The following is a 12961-nucleotide window of genomic DNA, read 5'->3' on the forward strand; positions in this document are numbered from 1 at the left end:
CACAGACATATATGTGTGTGTGTGTGTGTGTGTGTGTGTGTCATCTACTATTTTTGTAATCACACTTTATACCATTTTGCAAGAAATCATATCCTATTTTTATGTTTATAGATACATTTGTGTAGAATAAATGAAAATGGTTTGTTATATAGAGCGATTTTTTTTTCACAGCAAGGACATTTTAAATTGATCCAAACTGATTTATCAGCTTTACAATCACAGGAATAAATTACATTTTAAAATATTTTAAAGTAGAAAACAGTTAGGCCTAATTTAAATTGTAATATTTCACAATTTTATTTATTTATTTATTTGCAATGCTTACTTGTATACGTAAAATTTACTGTAAATAAATGATTAAAAAGTCAATTATGTTAAAACAAAATTACCTTTAAATGAATACAAAAGAAACTGATACAAAGTCAAGTGATTAGAACATTTGATGGTCACGAGTCATGCTCACAAAGATATGGTCACGAGGATTTTATTGTTGCCATTTTTTGCACAGTGATGGTAAGTCTTGCTTTGATCCTGCACAATGTACATTTAAACATTCTTGATTCGTTTATTGTGCTGCTGACCTTTGCTCATATAAAGTTTTCAACTTTATTGTTTGTTATAAAGAAGAAAATTTGTGTCCACGTCTCAGTGAATTTAATGTTAAGTAATAATGCCTCATAATAAAGTAAATTTATAGTATAGCAGATATTATTATACCGGATAGCATATCCTGAAATTATTTTGAAAATAATATTTTCTAAATAAATGTAATCAGTGACAATATTAACTTAAAACTTATAATGACTGTGAAGTATTTAAAATGTATGCAGTCGTTGAAAGTGTTGAAAGCATATCAAATGCAATCATGTGTTGCAGTATTGCAGATTTAATTGCTTCTGAACTTGCCTGGATTCAGTATTGTGCAAATAATTTGGCAACATAATAGCATACATAGTCATAATGTAACATACATGTTCACAGTTGGAAGTTTTAAACCATTTATCTGATGGTAAATAGTGTCTAAATAATCTACAGAGAATTCTGGAAAAGTATGGAATATTGAATGTAAAATGTGTAGGTACTTGGAACCCTAACATACAGACTTTTGCTGATAAGGTGAATGTCTTTTAGCTATTTTGAGTGGAAACAAATAGGCCTATTTATTGCAGTGTAAAATTGTCTGACACGGCGCGTCACAAAGTATTGTAAAAAGGAAACGTATAAATTTTACCGTTTTATTCAAGTTGTAGCCTTCAAATACAGTGGTACTTTTCATAATGTTGTAGAGAAGACTTCACACAACATCAACACCTCTGTGCAGCTGCGGTTGTACAGTGAGATATTATCATTGGACCTATTCAAACTGGATAATGGACCGTTCGACCACTGAATCCAGCAGTGTCCGCCATAATATCGAAGTAAGTGCGCATCATTGAACATTGTTCTCGCTAAAAAATATTTTCTCATAACATGAGATCTGCACTTCAGTTTAAAGATGAATTATTGTGCACCTATAGCACTCCTCGCTGTCAATAAAAGAGGAAAAGTGATCAAGCGCATTTGCTACAAATATGTCTAAATTCATATAATTTTGGTTTAAGTCCTGCGTAATGACTTTATGTAATTTCAGTCCTTATCTCCATATGAGAGTGAAATATTTAATGTAAATGTATATATCGACATGAAGACAGAGCTTAAAATCATTGTTTTTACTTCATTAATTTTCTCACTCAAGGAAAAAGAGTTCGTACGCATGGGTCAGAGTTTGCGTGCAGGTGCGCAAATTTTCCCGTCAAGTTTGTTTGTTTAAATCCCACCTTTTGCGCAGGAAGTGGCGTACGCCTCTTTCAGGGCTGTTTTTGTGCGTACGCATGGGTTATAAATGAGGCCCCTGCTCTGAAGTGTACACATAGTTTTTTTACTAAATTACTAATTTGAGTTATTTGAGTTTAAATTTGACAGTTTGCACCACCCTGTTAATATTTTGACCAACTTAGAATATATAAATGTTTATATTATATTTTCTATTACATTTACATTATTAAAAAGAATAAAAAAAGATTCAAAAAAAATTATTACAATATTTATTAAAATATACAAATATATATTGTACCTCTTATTAAAAACATCACAAAATAATGTCAGATTTTTTAACCGTTAGTAATGAATGACCATAAATAGCTTTGTACCTTACAAAAGCCTCCATACATTTGATTGCTACATCGTCTACTTCTGGGTCAAACTTGTTTGCCAAAAGATGGTGTTGCTGCACAATCCATTTCAAGTCCCCAGCTCCATAGACACACACTGCCCATCTGTGCATCCCAGTGCGTGGTGGGTAGGGATCCCCATTCTTCAGTTCTCCTTCAAAGTAGCTCCACTTCACCAAACGAGCAATTGAATTCATGTCCGATTGCTGGTACTTGATGTTTGGAGGATTGGATCCTGGAACTGAAGGCATTCGCTGTAATGTAGCCCACATGTGCTCATCTGGACTGTACGTGTCTTTCTCCCATTCCATGAAATCTTGAATCTCTTTGCTTTTGAAGATATGCTCCACAAACTCTCTTGAAACCACAAAGTAAGCATTTCCTGAGAACATTGGGGTCTTTATTGGTGGAGGCGACTTTTTAACATTGGTCTTCTTCACAACATTGGTAACATTGTGATGATATTGCCAGCGCCGCTTTTTGGCCTCTACGGTCTCAGACTCTAAACTATTCTTTCCATTCAGGAGTTTTAGAGACTGAACCATTTCTGCATTGGTTTTAATGGGGAAATCAGTGCCACATGTGTTGAGCAGATACACTGGACAGGTGACTTGAGCAGATCCTGCATGCAGTTGATGTCCGCTTGAACTCAAGACCAAGAGGCGTAGATCACATGCTCCAGTTTGCTGGCCACAAACACATTGGTCAGGCAGGACGTAATGGCCCTTACTGCTTCTTTAAAGATCTCCGGAGACTTCTGGTCCACGTGAACACAGTACACATTGTCAGGAGTGTAAATGGCTCTCAGGAGCCTTTCAAACATCTCGATCTTCTCATGTATCACCATGGAGTAAGCAATGGGGAAATCTTTCTCCTCTTTATGAGAGAAACTGTCAAGAAATCTCTGTCTCGGATGTAGGATGGACAATCCTTGGTTGCGTTGAGGTAGAATGACTCTGATAGCAAAGTTTTTCTTTTTTTAGAGGCCAGGAGCTTCCTGAAAACATCCTTGTCCACTCCATCCAGGTCTCCTTGGATAATAGCAGAACAAGCCTGTAGTTCTCCAACATCCTGCTTTAGTAAGTGATTCAAGTCCAGCTCTTCCTTATGAGGAGAGTTTGTGTTTCGTCCTGGATAATTCAGCAAGAAGAGGGACACTGATAGGATGAAGATAATTTTCAGAATCCTCTGATATTTAAACCTCATTTTCAGGTCTTTAAGATTATAACTTTCCAGAAACGACTGCCAGGAGATTAGACCTGTGCCAGTGAGGTATAAAACAGTCTCTCATGTGGCAAGATAGTAAATCTTATACAGAGGGGGAGGGCCTTCCTCTGAAAAAGCGATTAATAATTATTGCACAATGGTGTTGATATAACTTACCTGGAGGGTGCGTTTATCCGATATTACAGGAAATAAGCAATGTCATTTTAAAAAAATGATACAGTTTTTGGACACCAAAGATGTTCTTAAAAACAAACATTTTGCAAAACAGTAAAGTATTATGTAAAAAAGTATTACGTATCATTTCAAAAATGTTGGTTGCTTTGAAGTTGATTGTCTTATCTGGTTACCAGATCTGTAGTCTGACATGAGTTTACATTTACATTTATTCATTTAGCAGACGCTTTTATCCAAAGTGACTTACAATTGGGGAATACATCAAGCGATTCTTCTTAAAGAGGCAAATAGAACCAAATAAAAAAACGAAACTAAAATTAATTAATCTTTGAGAGCAAGGGGGCCCCCTGGTGTTTCGGGGGTCCTACGCAGCTTGTGTATTTTGCGGCTCTGTTGACTTGCCTGTAAGTAACATCAGCTCTGAGGAGTGTTATCTGCAAACAACACAGAAGAGAACGGTTGAGGCACCAACTGTTTCGTTCAAAGAGGTGGTCATTAGAGTTATTTTGAGGTTAGAATTTCACTACATTCAATCTCTAATTCCCTATTAGATATTTAAGTCTCCGTGATATCAAAATGGACAATTCTTTTTTTTTTTTATGGAATTTTGCTTTGTTTATTAAAAATGTTTTATCTGTGCATATCATAACAGGAGTTTAAGATTGGCCTCATTTACTTCCATTGTAAGCCCCTCACTGTAATCCAGATTTTTGCTGGTTTAAAATAAAAAGTGGGAAGTCAAATTTAGTTCTAATTGAGTTCTAATTTAATAGGGGTGTAAATCACACTAGAGGCTTAGTACCTACTAACTACTTGGTTTCCAGTTTTGTTCTTCCAGGAATCCTGTGTCAGCCAAGCAGCGTCCTCTGAGATTTAATATATACTGTACCTCCTTGGTAGCCCGGTCAACAGGCTTTATTTCATTGTTATATCTATAGCATGCATTTTAGCACAATGAAATGTTATATAGACCAGCAAACAGATCCAGATCTCTCTGTTTGCAATAAAATTTTGTGATCAAACATGGGCCATAATGATAAGAATGGAGATATATTGGTACTGTGTGATGGAAGTGTGAAAATGATAAGAGATGCACCTGTGCAGGATTTTCAGCTGGTGAAGTGGGGTATGAGTGGTTATGCACGAATTAATGAAACCCATTTGTCCGTGTTTCACTCCATCTCGAATCGGGCTCGCGGCACTGTCTGCAGCTGTGCTTGCTCTCATAAAAGCGCTGCGGACATTGATCCACACACTGTCTGGTGCCCTGCAGGTCCAGCAGAGGAGGTGTGCACACCCTGCAGGCGTCCGGCCCTGGGCCCGAGCACTGCTCACAGGAACGGTCACACTTCTAATCAAATGAAAATTAAACCCTTTTATATTTTGGCAAACAAAGTGCTGCACAACAGAGGTTTACTGTTAAAATTAAAAAGAAAACAGATGTGATTATTCCTTTAAAAATAAATATTTATTAATATTTATTAGCAGTAGTAGCATTGAGTCTTCAGACTGCTAAATAGTAATATATTCTGACAGTAGAACGTTAAACTAAACTTTTTGACGGGTTGCCGTGAAGAACTTCCAGCTGCTGTGTATGTGACATGACGGTAGATTTCTCAAATGAAACGGTAAATGCTAATGAAGTGACTCTCAGAGCAGCTGGAGATGACATTCGTGTTCATATCATCATATAGTGAGACGGCAGAAGCTGAAAACACCGCGAGCGTCATCCGCGCTTTAGTATGTGTAAACAAAACAGTGCGCCGCACCATCCGCCATTCATTCATTGCGGAAATCATGGCGCCTTATGCGTGATATCAAATGCTTCCGCAGATTTATAGTATTACTATAGCACTTCACCTGAGCATTGCGAATCACGCGTATGGCCATGATAAGCGCTGAATGAATGACAGGCTTTCTGTTGTAACATCGCGCAAGGTAAATAAGGTGGTAGTTTTCTCAAATGAAACGGTAAAATGCTAATGAAGTGACTCTCAGAGCAGCTGGAGAGGACATTCGTGTTCATATCATCATATAGTGAGACGGCAGAAGCTGAAAACACTGCGAGCGGCATCGGCGCTTTAGTATGTGTAAACAAAACAGTGCCCCGCGCCATCCGCCATTCATTCATTGCGGAAATCATGGCGCCTTATGCGTGATATCAGATGCTTCCGCAGATTTATAGTATTACTATAGCATTTCACCTGAGCTTTGCGAATTGCACGTATGGCCATGATAAGCGCTGAATGAATGACAGGATTTCTTTCGTAACATCGCGCAAGGTAAATAAGGTTGACATCTAGTGGAGAAGACTAATGATAAGATTCACGTTAATCAGATCTTGTTTTAAATGTGTGCTGAAATAAATACTGGAAAAGATCGATTCGCGGCTTTTGAGAATCGATATCGAATCGACGTCATTTAAAAAAAAGCGATTAATCGGAAAATCGATTTTTTATTTTTTTTTGCCCAGCCCTAACTACAGCTCAACATGTCAGTAGCCATGCTCTGGCACGGTTCTGATAAAGGAATCCTGTCATATTTAATTATTATTAATTACTTAGCTAATTTGTTAAGAGGTTGTTTATTGTGACCACAGATCTTTTTGTCATCAGAGTGCAGTTCAGGCTTCTTTGAGGCTCTGCATTTTACATTTACATTTATGCATTTGACAGCTAACTTTGCATTAAAATTACACATTTACATTTCATTGGTCCTTGCTTTCCCTGGGAACCAAAGCCACTGTGGATCGAATTTGTTGATCCAGCACATCCCATAAATGCTCAATCGGATTAAGATCTGGGGAATTTGGAGGCCAGGGCAACACCTTGAACTCTTCATAATGCTTCTCAATTGATTCCTGATCCTATGCAGTGTGGCAGGGGCATAGGCGTAATTTGCGGGTGGGACATGTCCCCACCACTTTTTGCCAGGGTCGATATTGTCCCTACCACTTTTTGAAAGTAATTGAAAAATATATTGCGGAAGGTATGTATTAAAGGGAAAACAAGATCAACAAATCATTCTTCATAATCTAATTAGGGTGATTAAAAATAATAATAATAATAATTTGACTCCGTACACATGCATAACTCGTGCAGTGCAATAACGACGTGATTTGCAGCTGTCGCACTTTTCGTAATGTTATTAGGCTATAGCATTTTATTAAAAAAATGGAGAGCTTCCTTGTGCTAAGTAGGCCTGCCCTCTACTAAAGATTTTTCTAGTCAACTAGTCGCACGTTTTTAAATTGATTAATATAATAATATATCCATACTTCAATATAGGCTATAGGCAGACGTATTAGGCTATTCCGCGCTCAAGATCGCGCATAAAACAATTGCCTCAAAGCACCGGCAAAGTGATTATGAACGTGTCGAGGGAAAGAAAGACATTTTAATTGTCCTTTGCAGGACTGGCAGAGCCAATGACATGCTTGGCAAGTTACTTTGTTGTTTACCCTGGTAACTCCACACATCATGTTGTTGGGATCCAGAACCAGACACAGGTCCATTTCTGCTGAGCAAAATATTGGAAATATATAAATGATATACAATATGTTTATATTTATTCAGTGTTGCCACCTTGTGGACAGACTATTTTGGGCATATTTTGTACAAACTCAATGTACAGAGTATGTATGCTCCAATTATTAAAATTTTACCTGGAAAATATTCACATTATACATAACTTAAAAGTTTATCTTTTCTCTATATGTTATTGGAGTTCTGAAGCAGTTATATAGGATTGCAGAGGATATTGATTACACAACAAGGGTTAATTCAATGATTTCCCAAATAAAACATTAAAACATGAAACAATAATAATTTAAAATCTGGTATGTTAAAATAAAATATAAAAAACTTTCAATTAATATATTTAGTTAAATGTTAACATTGAAGCCCACCAAAATTATTTTAAATTATTTCTAAAATTTTCAGTGTAAAACATTTAGAAAATCAATGCTAAATTACAGGACAAAGTTGACAGTGTTTTAAGTGTATTACTACCAGATGTCCAGCAGTGGACAGTATTACACCAGCTATTATAAACCAAAATCTAAGACTAATCAGCAAGTTTGCAACAGAGGGTGGACTTTTCCTTTTTTTGTTTTTCTCATATTAAATGGCAGGAGTACTTTCTCACCATCAACATATTGGCCTTCCAGGCAGCTGATCACCGGACACTTCCCGTAAACTGGCCGGCTCCAGCCACTGCATCTGTCACAGTCTCTCACTCCAGGGCCGTGGCAGGTCAGACAGGAGCTGTGACAGGGCTGACAGCGCGCTCCAACATCTATCCTGTTGAGAAAGCAAACAGAGGTGCGAAGAACTTACTAAGTAGGCAAATGTCTTATTTATTCATTATAAGTGCTTTTGAAGCAGGAATTAATTAAAAGGGAACTTTGGCCGTCTGTTTATCAGTTGGGAGGGAAAGGAAAGCTAACCTATACGTTACCGGTAGCACATGTGATGCAATTCTGAGCCTTGGGACCGTAACATGTCAGGCAGGATCTATCACAGTAACGGCAAGTGCGACTTTCCCCTTAAAAAAAGACATGATTATTATAACTGTTAGTTTTCTTAATCTACTACTTTTTTGATGTCAAGAACCCCAAAGTGATCCCCTTACAAAACTAAAGCTATTTATTAAAGAAATATTTACATAAAATTGATTAAATTAGATGAAAAACTTCAAATTTCAAAACTTGAATGAAAATGAGAACTGATATATATATATATATATATATATATATAAATGACAAGAGCACATACCATTACTAAAACCTAAAATGAAGTTAAAATGGAAAAATTAAGGTAATATGGTAGTATTATTTATATACTATTATAGTATTTATTAAAAATAAGTCATATTAATAAATACTATAATAGTACATAAATAATACTACCATAACACTGGCGAGGACCTTCTTAAAATATAAAGACAGCTGTATTGTCGTGTATGCATGCCAATAATGTGCAATAAAAATATCACATGGGAAAATTAAATAATTGAATCTTTATTGTCATTAAATGGAAGCCAAAGCAAATTCTTTTTTTTTATTTGGAAAATATTTACTTTATATTAAGTTGAAAATGTGTCTTTTTATTGGTTTTCCAAAGCAGTTTTACAGAGATTGTAACACAAACCCCAGTTTTTACTGCTAAGAAAATATAAATGACTAATTAGATGATTTCCTAACTTAAACCTTTATAATTTCTTATTAGATATGTGTTAAAATGCTAAAAATATTCAATTAATATATTAAGCAAAATGTTTACAGCTTTTTTTCTGCCAAATTTTTTTGAAAATGCCTGCTAAATTATCGCCAGTGTTTTAAGTGTATTACTACCAGATGTCCAGCAGTGGACAGTATTACACCAGCTATTATAAACCAAAATCTAAGACTAATCAGCAAGTTTGCAACAGAGGGTGGACTTTTCCTTTTTTTGTTTTTCTCATATTAAATGGCAGGAGTACTTTCTCACCATCAACATATTGGCCTTCCAGGCAGCTGATCACCGGACACTTCCCGTAAACTGGCCGGCTCCAGCCACTGCATCTGTCACAGTCTCTCACTCCAGGGCCGTGGCAGGTCAGACAGGAGCTGTGACAGGGCTGACAGCGCCACCTTCTGGAGTCTTTAAATGTGTCTGCCAGACACTCCTTCACACAGGTGCCATCTTTTTCATTCAAAAAGTCTTGTTTATCCTCTTATTTTTGGTTTTATCCCTTAATTAGTGTTATGATTTTTCATAGTAGTTTACCTAAGATATACATGAACAATAAGTGCATACAAAGTGTGACATACACTACCATTCAAACGTTTGGAGTCAGTAAGATTGATTGATTGAAATGAATACGTTTGGTAACACTTTACAATAAGGTTCCATTTGTTAACTATATTCAATACATTAACTAACATTAACTAGCAATGGGCAATTCACTGTTAGTGTTTATTAAATGCAACTGTTAATAATTAGTTTAGTTTAGCTTAGGTCAATTAAATAACATTAACAGGTACAACTTTGATTTTAATAGTGCATTAGCAAATATTGCAATCAACATTAAGGGTGCTTTCACACCTGTCTCGTTGTTTCGGAACCTGGCGCGTTTCCCCCGTTAGCTCGGTTCGTTTGGGCATATGTGAACACGGCAATCGTGCCCGGATCCGCGCCAAAACAATCGGTCCGAGATCGCCTGAACGAGGAAAGCGAACCACACCAAGAATAAAAAGCAACATTGTAATAATTTTAATTCCTGTTTCGGAACAAAGCAATCGATCTACAGGTGTGAAAGCACCCTAAAATCTGGGGAATCTGGCTATCTGATGTTCTCTGTGAGCATCCTTCTAAGCGCATGGTAATAAGCAGAACTCATTAGCATTTAAAGGGAAATGTACCAAAATGGCTTGCTGTAAACAGAGCTGTTTTTGACAGGTTAAAAGGGTGTTGCTTTGCACTACCATCGAGAAATTTTAGCCAAAGTATGTTATAGACTGTTCATTAAGACCCTAAAGTATCATATCAACTTGTGAAAATGGGCATCCGGTGACTCTTTTAAAACATTTTCTTGAAAACATCATCCTCATCCCCCTCTTTTATCAACTCTAACAGCTGAGGACTTTTCCACATTCTTCATTAATAAAATTACAACCATCAGTGCACAATTCTCCACACCACAAACTGTCAAACACGTCTTAACCAGCAAATATACACTCGCTCACATCATGCGAGAGTTAGAAGAAAAGTCTCTAAACTCATCCTTTCCAATCCTACTACTATTTCACTTGATCCAATTCCATCTCATCTCCTTCAAGCCATTTCTTCAGTTGTACCTGCACTCACTCACATCTTTAACACTAGAACTACCAAGGCAGTCATTTTGAAAAAAAAATTATTTTAAAATGTAATAACTTTGTTGAAATAAAACCCATATAACTATAATATCCTGACATTTCCTAAATGTGTGTATATTTTATTATAACATTGTTATTTTATTAAAATTACAAAACACAAAAGAGTTCTACCTTGAATGGCCAAAGCGGTCAAATGGACTGTTCGCATTACAGACGGCATATAATTTCTGCTTTTGCGACTTTTTCCCGCGGTTGAAGATGCACGTTACTGTTGCCTAGCAACTTTTGTTCTAGTTGTTTTTATATTCTATTGCTAAGCATATAGTAAACATATATAAATATTGCATTTTGATTGCTTCTATTGCCCTCATTTGTAAGTTATTGGATAAAAGTATCTGCTAAATGACTAAATGTAAATGTAAAATGATTGATTTAAATTGTAAAATATTTCATAATATTACTCTTTTTATTTCCTATAATTTTCATCAAATAAATGCAGCCTTGGTGAGCATAAGAGACATCTTTAAAAAAAAAAAAAAAAAAAAAAAAAAAAAAAAAACTACCTCACCCACAATCTCCTTGATTAGCTTGTTCAGGTGTGTTTGATTAGGGTTGAAGTCCCCAGCTCCATAGACACACACTGCCCGTCTGTGCATCCCAGTGCATGGTGGGTTGTGAGGAGTGTAAATGGCTCTCAGGAGCCTTTCAAACATCTCAATCTTCTCATGGACCACTATGGAGTAAGCGATAGGAAAATCTTTCTCCTCTTTACTGCGAGAAACCGTCAGAAATCCTCTGTCTCGGATGATAGACAATCCTTTGTTGCGTTGCGGTAGAAAGACGCTGATAGCAGGGGTTTTTTGGGGGGGTTTTTTAGAAGCCAGGAGCTTCCTGAAAACATCCTTGTCCACTCCATCCATGTCTCCTTGGATAATAGCAGAACAAGCTTGTAATTCTCCAACATCCTGCTTAAGTAAGTGATTCAAGACCAGCTCTTCCTTATGAGGACAATTTGTCCTTTGTCCTGGATCATTTATCAGGAGAATGATCATGATTATTTTCACAGAAAGGATGGAAATTATTTTCATAATTGTCAGATTATGTCTCATGGTTAGTTCTTTAAGATTATGACTTTTCTAAAACAACTGACAAGTGAAGAAATCTGTGCCAGTGAAGTGCATGGTGGGTTGTGAGGAGTGTAAATGGCTCTCAGGAGCCTTTCAAACATCTCAATCTTCTCATGGACCACTATGGAGTAAGCAATAGGAAAATCTTTCTCCTCTTTACTGCGAGAAACCGTCAGAAATCCTCTGTCTCAGATGATGGACAATCCTTTGTTGCGTTGAGGTAGAAAGACGCTGATAGCAGGGTTTTTAGTTTTTTTGTTTTTTAGAAGCCAGGAGCTTCCTGAAAACATCCTTGTCCACTCCATCCATGTCTCCTTGGATAATAGCAGAACAAGCTTGTAATTCTCCAACATCCTGCTTAAGTAAGTGATTCAAGTCAGCTTTTCCTTATGAGGACAATTTGTCCTTTGTCCTGGATAATTTATCAGGAGAATGATCATGATTATTTTCACAGAAAGGATGGAAATTATTTTCATAATTGTCAGATTGTGTCTCATGGTTAGTTCTTTAAGATTATGACTTTCCTAAAACAACTGACACAAGTGAAGAAATCTGTGCCAGTGAGATATAAAAAAGCCTCTCTTGTGGCTAGAACAAAGGGGAAGGGCTAACTTCTGCAAAAGAGATTGATTGTCACTGCAGGTGATGTTGGTATCACCTCCCTGGTGGGTGTGATTATCCAATATCATGGTGAGCTGATAACATAAATTCTAAAAAGCACTAAATTTTCAAAACAATTAGAAGATTTAAAGTAACAATTATAGTATCACATATCGCATGTCTTGCACTCCTTTAAAAACTGTTGGTCACTTTTAGGAAGTTGGTTGGCTTTTCTTTTTGTTACCAGATCTGTAGCCTGTCTTGTTTAATATTCCTTAACTTCAAGGGTTTTGTAGCCCATTTACCCTGTCATTTTCCCACCAAGGACACAGTAATGTCAATACAAAATTATTTGTCAAATAAATTAAACATTATGAAACATTAATTTTAGTTGAAATCAGTACTGCCGCTCCCTATTCGCAGAATACGCAGTTCGCGTAGGGCACCAACTTCCGGGGGGGCATCCCAGTTGCTCCAAAAAGTCGCACTTCATGTTTGCAGCTGAAGGCAAATGATCATAATTGATGGACAACTACATGTGAAAAGACATCAGCAATCCAGCGCCGAGAGAAGAAAAAAAAAAAGTGGTTCACAAAACCAAAAATCATGGTTCTTGTAGCCATGGTAACCACAAATCAACTTCGATGTTTTGTTACTTCAAATAATAATTTACAAAGAAGTATTAAGATAATTTTTTTGTGGTTATAAAAACAGACCTAAGCCAACAATAGCCTTTCAAATGACTTAAAATTCATTATATAAAA

The 12961-nt window shown here is 36.4% G+C and overlaps 1 pseudogene; it reads right to left on the reverse strand.

The window, feature by feature from the left end:
• Positions 1-2128: 2128 nt before the first annotated feature.
• Positions 2129-3416, reverse strand: LOC107715754 (beta-1,3-galactosyl-O-glycosyl-glycoprotein beta-1,6-N-acetylglucosaminyltransferase 3-like; annotated as a pseudogene).
• Positions 3417-12961: the final 9545 nt, after the last annotated feature.

This window comes from Sinocyclocheilus rhinocerous, unplaced genomic scaffold (genome assembly GCF_001515625.1).
Source record: "Sinocyclocheilus rhinocerous isolate Xijiao unplaced genomic scaffold, SAMN03320098_v1.1 scaffold3207, whole genome shotgun sequence".
Lineage (NCBI taxonomy): Eukaryota > Metazoa > Chordata > Actinopteri > Cypriniformes > Cyprinidae > Sinocyclocheilus > Sinocyclocheilus rhinocerous.